The following is an 11,599-nucleotide window of genomic DNA, read 5'->3' as shown; positions in this document are numbered from 1 at the left end:
TGAACCTGAGATTTTTCATCTACAAAATGATGATAATAGTATTCATCCTATATGTCAGTTTTTATGACAATGAAATGATGTTGTGTATTGGAAAGCCCCTTTGAATTTGGCAAGGATTTATAGATTTAAAGATTTTTCTTAGTTCATGTTGAATCATTTAGGTCAAACTGTTCTGTTTAAAATTTGTTTTAATTAAATCAAGGATTTTATATACAGGGTTGTTGGCCCTTATTTGATGGTACTCCATTAGCCCACAACCTTACAAATGACACACACACACACACACACACACACACACATAGACACACACACACACACATACACACACAGATGAAATTATGAAAATAGAAGTATTCAGTTTCAGTTTAAACAAATTATATTTAGTTGGAAACATAAATTATCTAAAATCTAGGCCCTTGCCATAGAACATTAACTCTCTGATGACAAATCTAACTAAAATTAAATACAAAATACTTTTTAATATTGTTATGGGATATATGGCCATATAATAAGACACTAAACATACTTGTAGTGTAAATATTGGTACAAAGGTGAAAATTTGATCATTAGTTGAAATTGATATATTTGTTTGCCTATAAAGTCTAAGAAAATAAGCTCAAAATCTATTACAATTATTAAAATAATTCAACAATGTGGCTGGATAGATGATAAATGCCCTCAAAAGGAATGTGAGTTGCTTTAGTTCTCCAGCTGCTAAAACAATGTGTCGGCTTAAGCAACAAGAATTTACTGGCTCTTGATTTGGAGGCTAAACGAGGCCCAAAATGGAGGTGTCATCAAGGCATGCTTTTTCTCAGAATACTGTGACATTCTGTGGCTGGCTGCCAGCAACCATTGGTCATTGGCTTTTTTTTTTTTTTTAACATACACATCTTCAACAGATATATTTTGTTTGAAATGAATGGATTTTAAAAGAAATAACATGAGGCAGAGAGAAGTATGGAATAGAAAATAAATACAAATGTGAACTGTTTTGTTAATTGTTTTATAACTACAATAAACTAGTATAGAGAATGCCCTGTATAAAACATCACAAATGTCTTTCAGAGATCAAGGCATTCCCTTTGCAAAGCAGAGGATTTCAGTCCCTGGTATTGGAGTTTGGACTGTGGTCCTTGTTTTTGAGTGGATCACTAGCTGGTTGGCACAGTCCATGCTTTAACCAGATTTGAATGGAAGAATGGCCAGTTGGCCTAAGTAGAGTGGATGAAGTGCTTGGTTTCATGTGTCACATAACTACCAAAATTCCTTCCCACAATGCAGTGCCTGGTGGGGTTGTATGTCTTGTCAGACTCCTTCTTGATATGGACTGCAATGTCTTTCTCTGTGGTATATTTCTCCAGTGCTTAAGTAGCCTGTTGCATCTTCTCCAACATGTCCACATTTTGATCATGGCCTTATGGTAGCACATGGTTACTGAGGAGTGGGGTTGGCCAACTGTGATGGTCTCCTAGGGAAGAGAATAGTATGGCTTAGGCCTGGTGAGAGTGACCCTCACTATCAAAGCCATGGCATATCTAAGGTCCTTGGGTTTTTTTTTTCTTTCTTAATTAAAATATATTTACATACCATACAATCATCCAAAGTGTAAAACAGTTGTTCACAGTATCATCATATAGTTGTGCATTCATCACCACAATCAACTGTTGAACATTTTCATTACTCTAAAAAATAAAAAGCTGTTTGTTTAGTGTCCCCTGTTATCTTGAAGTCCTCCGCTTATTCAGATTTGTTTTTTAAAGAAAAAGGCACTGGACATCAGACTATATGGTGATGTCTCTTGCATTTTCCTGCAGGCAATGCTGGGAAAGCTCCTGGAAACAGAGAGTAAGTTTTTTGTTGAGATCAGAGCAACAGCAAGTTATTTTAACAAGGGTTTTTTATGCTTAGAATAACTCAAGGCTGCTTGAGTGAATTTGATCTTAATAAATGGTTTTACTTTTATTATTTTTTTAATTTTTTTGGCCACTAAAGACTATGCTAAACATTTTCCAGCTTAAGAATTATATTGAGTATTTTTTCTACTTATCCAGTTATCAAATCCCTCCTTTTTGTGATTTTTTTTTTATTCTTATGAAGTGGTGTTTTGTGAGCATTTCTTGTAAAAGGGAAAATGGTCTACCTTGTATAACTGCTTCCTGCTGAGCAAGGGTAAAGAGGTTCTTATATTAATCTGGAAGATGCTCTGGACATAAACCCACAGATACAACACAGGCAATAATAAGACAAATATATGGTAAGCAAAATAAAAGCCATGCTAATAAGGGCTATTCTCCACTTCATAGGTAAGTTTATTAATCACTCAGAAAATGAATTCAGTTTACTATAATTTTTCACATGATCAATATCACCTTGTGTATGATTTAATGCTGAAGAGATATTGTTATATTTGTCTGGTATATATGTGCAGCACTTAATGCTAATGAATGTACAAGGTTTTGTTTTGCTTTTTTTTCCTGAGCTGCACTGGGAGTTGAGCTTACAATTCTATATATGCTGTCCCCTCATAGGAGCAGGCCTTAGTGTTAATTATGTTTTTAGGTTTCAAACACATCATTCTGGCAATTATAGCTCTGGGAGGTATGTTCTTTGTACAGTTGTTGTAGCACAGCATTACTGGTCCTCTGAAAACAGAACACTGGCCTTCAGGGTTCCATTAAACTGTCTCACAGTGCCCTATGGCACTGTGCAACAGAGCCAGTCTGGAGGCAGTTGTCTACTGAAGAGCCAAAGTGACTGAGTCTTTTCTGGCAGGCAGAGCCAAAGGTGTTGTAATAAAAGGTGTTTTCAGTAAAAGCATGTTCCCATCTACTTCTGGAGCATGTCCAAGTTATGTGGCTGATACCTTTAAAATTTTAGGGATAACAGAAATGGATTTAGCCAATAACTCAGATGAGGAGACATCATGCATAGTACTAAGAGCTTGATTTAAACATGTGAGCACTTCAATTAAAACAGAGCTCTAATTTTCTTCTTTACATTTTTACTATGGTTATGTTAGTTAACATGTAAGACATAATTTATATACTTGCCTTGCTTCTTTTTAAAACCCTTTGTTGTTGTTGAAGAGGAAGCTCTGACTTGTAGCTAACTGCAAGTACTTTCAGAGAAGCATCAGAGTAAAACAATTAACTGACAAGGAAATATGGCTGTTTCTGTGGCATATAACATTTTAAAAGTAACTAAAACCATAACTAGCAGCACTATATTGTTATTTAATATTATGCATATTAGTAACCAACTGAAGGTTAAAATTCTTTTACAATTTTTATAACATTCTCTAAACATTTCTTATGCAACTTATTATCAAATGAACTTAACCATTTTTAGCACTTCATTTTTTTCAAGGTGAAAGAACAAATCCTTTGCAACTGTTAGGAATAAAAAGATATCCTTTAGGGCTTGACCTTGAGAAAGCAAAATGTTAAAAGTTGCCAGGTTTGAAACAATATTTGTTTTTTTATTTAACTAAAGTTAAGAAAAAGACATAGCTTTTGTTTTCCTTTTAAATAAAAACACATCTTTGGGATTTGTTCTATTGCTGCTCATTGAATTGTGCCTTGAAAGTCTTCACCTTTCTGTATATACCTTGTATTGCATAATAGAGAAGGGACTGAGACTGTGGAACTGTAACCCATAACAATTTTTGAAATTACCTATATAAATGCTTGTTGAGCTGTACATTACGAGTTGACACCTTTCTGTATGTATGTTATATTTCACAATAATGGAAATGACTGAGGTTGTGGAACTGTGACCCATGACATTCTTTGAAATTTGTTCTCCAACAATTTGTGAAATCATACTTTGAATGTTATCACTGTTATGTATATAGGTTAAAGTTCACAATAAAAAATAAAGAAAAACATAAAAATATATACTTTATATTAAAAGTTAGCAAAATGATTTTGGAAATTTTTTTAAACAAACATATTGCAACATACAATTACCATTAAACTCCAACTTGTCAGAATAATGATAAATATTTAAAACACTTTAGTCAATGCATTTTGAAACAATAATAATAATCTTTTGACAAGGATTAATGGAACAACATCTTTAAAGGTCTTATTTACAAATGGGTTCATACCCACAGGACTTGGGGTTGGAACCTGACCATACCTTTTGTGGGGGACATGATTCAATCCCCAACATATGCTTGTCAGCAACAACAAAAGATAACATATAGGAAATGCCATTTTATACTTTAAACCAAAGATAAAAAATATTTAGAAATATGCCTAGAGATATGTGAGAAAAATTTTAAGTAGAAAATTATGCAATGTTCCTAGCTGAAACTGAAAAAAAAAAAAAACAAAAACAAAAACCAGAGGTACCATTTTTTAAATAAAATAAATTTTAAAATATTCTACTGTGAACAAAATCTCAGTGGGATATTTGAGGGTTTAGAAAGAGGTAGAACTTGGTAAAATATATTAAAATTCCTCTGAATCAAGAATGAACAAGACTAGCTAAGAGCTTTTTATTTTAGAAAGAAATTTGATGAAAGTTACTTGCCTTAACAGATATCAAAACATATTTAAAAGTTACAGATAATAGATTGTAGAAATATGGTGGAGTAGGAAGCTCCAGGAATCAGACCTTTTCCAAAACAGCTATTGAACTGGCAGGGTCTGAATCAATTACTTTGAAACTCTGGAGTCTAATGGAACACTGTGCAGTATCTAGGGAGGAACGAGGGGAAAGAGACTGGTAAATTGCAATAAACACCAGTGAGTTTCATCTTCACTGTCATGGTTATCATCCCCTTTTTCCCAGTCTCATGGCAGGAAGCAGGGGTACTGGAGCTCAGACTCCTAGTGCAGCTTGTTAGTGCCATGATTTAAGATCCCATCCTCCAAACTACTGGGAAGTGAGGTCTTATCACAGATTTCTGCTTTTGATTAGCTACTTCAGATCAGTGGGGGCTGGCTCTAAGTGCAGCCATTGTTCCAGCATCCCTCAGGCAAAAGCAGCAGAGGAATGGTGAAGATAGTAACCTTCCTCAAAACTATGGAAAACAATTAAAGGGCTGCACTAATAAGACAAGTACTGAATCAAGAAAATGAAGCTTCAAATGCCCCAGAGGTAGCTCCTGGCACCCTTGCTGGCCCCTCTTCCACTCCCTCCACAATGCAGGGTGGAGCCAGCTCACACTCCCATTATGAGTCCCTGGCCCTGTTCAAATGGAGTAGAGTGGCACCGTGAATATTCTGGGGTGCATGTATATCAATATCAATCTATCAGGTGGAAGATTGAGAGACTGAGCTGGGGAACATGTCTGGGGCTTGCCCTCCCAGAATTTGTCCTGAGGGCAGAGAAGTGGTTTACTGTCAGCTGAGAACCTCTGAGAAACAATTAAGTTGAAGCAGCCTGGGGCAAATGACTACCTGAATTAAGTCATTCAAGGGAGTACACAGAAGAAAGTCTATTTCAAACAATGTAGAGGAGGTTTTCACACCAACTCCTAAAAATTTTAAATGGAGAATTACTCTGACCTCTAGCAAGCACAAGCACAGGGAAAGAAGAAGGTTCCCTTGGATCCAACTCCACACAGGAACATAAAAGACAGAAAGGACCCTACACTTCCCATTTGTCTCAGGCTGATCTTCCTGATAGAAGAGATAAACTCTAAAGAAGACAACCAGTCAAAGCAGATCCAATTTGCAAAGACAGTTAAACATGCTTTTTGCCTTGGATTGTTTGTTTTGATTAGCTCCTGGCATTTCAGAAAATTTCTGACATATCACTAGATGGACATAAACTCAAGAAACAGGCAGGTCAGAGACCAAGTCACAGAATGAACACTTTAAAATATTAAAATGAACAGTGATTACAAGATTACAAGACCAACAAAAACACAGGAAATCATGGCCCATTCATAGGAACTAACTAAAAATACAGAAATCACCAATGAAGAATACCAGACTTTGGAATTACTGGACAGAGTCTTTTTTTAAAAAAAAAATGATCCTCAGTGTGTTCAAGGAGATAAAGTAAAACAAAGAGAAAGAACTGAAGAATATAAGGAAAGTAATGAATGTACAATATGGGAATCTCTTCAGAGAAAAACCAGAGTTGAAGAACCCAATAACTGAAATAAAAAATTCCCTAGATAGCTTCAACAGCAGCTTGGAGGTGACAAAGGAAAGAAACAGTAATCTTGAAGACAAGACAATGGAAATGATTCAGACTTATGAGCAGAAAGAAAAAAAAGTAAAAAAGAATGAACAGAGCCTAAGAGAGCTGTAGGACACAATCAAGCATACCAATACACATATTGTGGGAGTTCCAGAGAGAGAAGACAGAGAGTAAGGGGCAGAAGGAATATTCAAGGAAATAATGGCAGAAAATGAAGGGCCTGAATATGCACATATGGGAAGCCCAAAGAAGCCCAAATAGGATAAACTTAAAGAAAACCACAGGTATACACAGAGTAATCAAATTGTCTACTGCCAAAGAGAAGGACAGAGTTCTGAAGGCTGCAAGAGAAAAGCAACACATTATGTACAAAGGAATCCCAATAAGATTAGGGTCCCATTTCTCATCAGAAACCATGGAGGCAAGAAGGCAGTGGTACAAAGTATTTTTGTAAGAAAAAAATATTTCTGAATATTTCTGAAAAAAAAATTTCAAACCAAGAATTTTATACTCAGCATTTTCTTTCAAAAATGAGGGAAAGATCAGACATTCCTAGATGTTTACAAAAACTGAGGGAGTTCATTACCACTTGACTTGCCTTACAAGCAATGCTAAAGGGAGTTCTTCAGATTCAAAGAAATGGACAATAGACAGTGGATCAAAGCAGCATAAAGAAATAAAGACTGCTTGCAAAGGTGACCATATGGGCAATTATAAATGCCAGTACTATTGTATTGTACTTTTTGATACATAAATTCACTTCTTACTTCTTAAAGGTACTAAAATGCAAATGCATAAAAAAGTAATGATAGATCAATGGTTTTGGACATAATGAATAAATAATTTGTAGCAAGTACAAAAAAAGGTGGGAGGATGGAGGAGTATAGGAACAGTGTATGTGTATGCTATTGAGAAGTTGGTATCAGATGAAATATGACTGCTTAGACTTAGGATGTTAGGCTTTAACCACATGATACCATAAAGAAAACACATGAAAAATAAATTCAGAAAGAAATGAAAGGGACTCAAAATGGTACAATTCAAAATACCAAATAAATATGGTAGTAAGCATTGAAGGAAAAATTGAGAATTATAAAAGGTAGAATAAGGTGTAGAAAGACAAAATAGCAAAATGGTAGAAAAAAAGTACTTCATTGACAGTAGTTACTTTAAATGTAAATGGATTAAACTCTCCAGATAAAAGGCAGACTGAAAAAAATGGATTAAAAGGCAGACCCAAGTATAACTGTTTACAAGAGATTCAACTTAAATTAAAAACCATAAGTAGGTTGAAAGGGAGAGGATGGAAAAAATACACCATGCAAGTAGTAACCAAAAGAAAGCTGGGGGAGTTATACTAATATCAGATAACATAGACTTTAAGTCAAAAACTCTTACAAGGGACAAAGAAGATCATTATATACTGAGAAAGAGGTCAATTCAAAAAGGAGACATAGCAATCATGAATCTATATGCACCTAACAGCAGACCATCAAACAGATGAAGCAAATATTTGACAGATTTGAAGGGAGAAATAGTTCTACATTAATAGTAGAGATTTAAATACACCACATTCAATAATGGATGGAACATCTATAGAGCACATCAATAAGGAAATGGAAGACTTGAATGATATGCTAGTCCTAGCAGAAATATAAAGAACACTTCACCCAACAGCAGTAGAATACACATTCTTCTCTAGAGCACATGGATAATTTTCCAGGATAGTCTATATGTTAGGTTATGAAGCAAATCCCAATTAGTTAAAAAATATTGTATATTCTCCAACCATACTGGAATGCATCTCCAACCACAATGGAATAACAGATGGAGGAATGTAGAATTTGCAAATATGTAGAAAATATACAATGTACTCTTTAATGACCAAAGGGTCAAAGAGAAAATCACAAAGGGAAATTAGGAAACATCTGGTGAATAAAAATGAAAACACAACATTCCAATGCTTACAGGAGGCAGCAAAAGCAGAGGGATATTTAAAGCTCTAAGTGTTTATATTTTAAAAAAACACAATCAGAGACCTAACCTCAAAACTGGAAGATCTAGAAAAAGAACAAACTAAACCTCAAATAAGCAGAATGTAGGAAATAGCAAAGATAGAATAGAGATAACCGAAATAGAGAATAAAAAACAATGGGGAATCAACAAAACCAAAAGTTGGTTCTTTGAAAAAATTAATAAGGTTGACATTTAGCTAGAATGACAAAGAAAAAAAAGAGGATACAAATAACTAAAATCAGAAAGGAACAGGGCAATATTACTATTGACCCCACTAAATATAAAAGACTATAAGAGGGGGGAGAACCTAAGACAGCAGCTAGGTGAGACAGGGCAAAAAAGCACCTCCATGAAAAATACTAGATAAAAGCCAGAAAGTGACCCAGAACACCAGTTACAGAGATGCACCAGCTGGACAAGGGCTGCTAAATCCACAGGGACTGTGCACTTGGTGAAACTGGGGGTCTGCATTCAGAAATGAGTGAATGAGCCAGCTGAATGTCCAGGGGCCAAGCTGTGGTGTGGGGAAACCATGGGTTGGCATTTGGAGGCAGACTTGTTCTTTTTTAAAAAATGCCTAAAAGCAGCTGCAGATATGGCAGTGAGAACCACACAGTGAAGCATGGCAGGAACAGTCTGTGTGGATGCCTCAATATCTGACATGGAAGATAGCCTTTTGTATACCTGCTGCTAATTGTCTTGGAGCGAGGAAGATAGAGGTTAGCCAAAAGGAGGAAAAAACCACACCCCTTGTAGCCATATTCACAGCGGACTGGAAACACTCCTGCCAGGCATAGGCACTACAGCCCAGAGATGCACCGAGGGACCCAGTGTGACAGAAAATGTTTCCAGCAACACGAGCACACGCCACAACATCAGGCATGGACAATAGCCTTTAGTGCACCCACAGCTAATTGTCCCAGAGCTGGGAAGGCAGAGCTGTGTGAAAAGGGGGAAATTAACACGCCCCATTCAGTCATCCTTACAACAGGCTGGGAACACCCCTGCAAGGCCTGGCAGCCCAGAACGTCCCTTGAGGGACGGCGCGCACTTGTGACATAGCACAGACTTCCCTCAGCAAAGGCACTAAGAAGGGCACATCTGGGAAGAGGGACACACTCAGAAATCCCGGGGACCATACGCCAATACCAAGGACTTATGGGTCAGCGGCAGAGACAATCTGTGGTGAGACCAAACTGAAGGTTTAAACTCTTAAAACAGCCTTAAATTGCCAGGAACACCCGGGAGGTTTGATTATTAAAGCTGCCCTGCCTCCCTAACCAGACACACACCCCACATTGAGGGTGGACAGCACCAACAATACACCCAAACTTGGTGCACCAATTGAACCCCACAAGAATCAGACCCCCACACACCACAAAGACAAAGTTGGGGAGAACTGACTTGAGGGGAATAGGTGAGAGAAGGTATGCTGGTTTGAATGTATTATGTCTCCTAGAAAAAGCCATATTCTTTGATGCAATCTTGTGGGGCAGACATATTAGTGGGGATTAAGTTGGAACATTTGGATTAGGTTGTTTGCATGGAAATGTGCCCCACCCAACTGTAGGTGATAACACTGATGAGATAATTTCCGTGCAGGCATGGCCCCACCCATTCAGGATGGGCCTTGATCAGTGGAGCCATATAAATGGGCTGACAGAAGGAACTCAGTGCAGTGCAGCTCTGAGTGATATTCTGAAGAGGAGCTACAGCCAAGAGGGACACTTTGAAGAAAGCACAGGAGCTGCAGACGAGAGACAGTTTGAAGACGGCCGTCAAAAGCAGACTCTTGCTCCAGAGAAGCTGAGAGAGGACAAATACCCCAAGTGCAACTAAGAGTGACATTTTTGAGGAACTGCAGCCTAGAGAGGAACATCCTGGAAGAAAGCCATTTTGAAGCCAAAACTTTGGAGCAGATGCCAACCACGTGCCTTCCCAGCTAACAGAGGTTTTCTGGACACCATTGGCCATCCTCCAGTGAAGGTACCTGATTGCATATGTTACCTTGGACACTTCATGGCCTTAAGACTGTAACTGTGTAACCAAATAAGCCCCCTTTTATAAAAGCCAATCCATCTCTGGTGTTTTGCATTCCGGCAGCATTAGCAAACTAAAACAGAAGGGTAAAGGTCTAGAAAGAGTATTCAAAGAAATTGTTGGGGAAAACTTCCCCAACCTTCTACACAATATAAACACACAAAGCATAAATGCCCAGCGAACTCCAAATAGAATAAATCCAAATAAACCCACCCCAAGACATATTCTGATCAGACTGTCAAATACTGAAGAGAAGGAGCAAGTTCTGAAAGCAGCAAGAGAAAAGCAATTCATCACATACAAAGGAAACAACATAAGACTAAAGAGGGACTACTTAGTGGCCACCATGGAGGTGAGAAGGCAGTGGCATGACATATTTAAAATTCTGAGAGAGAAAAATTTCCAACCAAGAATACTTTATCCAGCAATGCTCTCCTTCAAATTTGAGGGAGAGAAATTTAACAGAGGTGTATAGAACATTACATCCCAAATCACCAGGATACACATTCTTCTCTAGTGATCATGGAGCTTTCTCCAGAATAGACCATATGCTCGGACACAAAACAAGCCTCAATAAAGTTAAAAAAATGATTTAAAAATCTTATTCAAAGCACATTCTCTGACCACAAAGGAATACAAATAGAAGTCAATAACCATCAGAGACTTAGAAAATTCACAAACACCTGGAGGTTAAAAATGAGGGGGAGATGAAAACATTCCAGGATAATCAAAAGCTGAGGGACTTCATCACCAGTAGATCGGTCCTATAAGAAATGCTAAAGGGAATTGTGCAGGCTGAAAGGAAGGGACACTAAACAACTGACTGAAACCACATGAAGAAATAAGGATTTCCAATAAAGATCACATGGCAAATATAAATACCAAAACTACTGTATTTTTGATTTGTAACTCTACTATTTACTTCCTACAGGATCTAAAAGACATAAAGTCTTATAAATCAGTGGTTTGGGACTCAATATAAAATATGTAATTTTTGACAAGAACTACATAATGGTGGGGGAATGGAGGAGTATAGGAACATAGTTTACATGTCTTATTGAAGGTAAGTTGGTATCAAAGAAAACAAGATTGTTGTAGATTTAAGATGTTAAATTTAAGCTCCATGGCAAACACAAAGAAAGTATCAGAGAATATGATCATAGAGATGAAAAGTAGAGTATGGGTTATGAGAAGTGGGGGAAGGGGTAATGGGGAGTTATGAAATAAGTGTAGGTTTCTGTTTGGGGTGAAGGGAAATTTCTAGTAATGGATAGTGGGAAGGTGATAGCAATGCAACATTCTAAATGTGATTAATCCCACTAATGGAATGCTAGGGAGGGGTTGGAATGGGAAGATTTAGGCTGTATATATGTTTCCACAA

The 11,599-nt window shown here is 37.1% G+C and overlaps 1 pseudogene; it reads right to left on the bottom strand.

Annotated features, from left to right (window-relative positions):
* Positions 1-1,179: 1,179 nt before the first annotated feature.
* On the bottom strand, positions 1,180-1,432 carry LOC119506482 (annotated as a pseudogene).
* Between the last annotated feature and the right edge of the window lie 10,167 nt (positions 1,433-11,599).

This window comes from Choloepus didactylus, chromosome 11, assembly GCF_015220235.1.
Source record: "Choloepus didactylus isolate mChoDid1 chromosome 11, mChoDid1.pri, whole genome shotgun sequence".
Lineage (NCBI taxonomy): Eukaryota > Metazoa > Chordata > Mammalia > Pilosa > Megalonychidae > Choloepus > Choloepus didactylus.
Note: the sequence above shows the minus strand (reverse complement) of the source record. Positions and strands in the feature narration are given on the sequence as shown.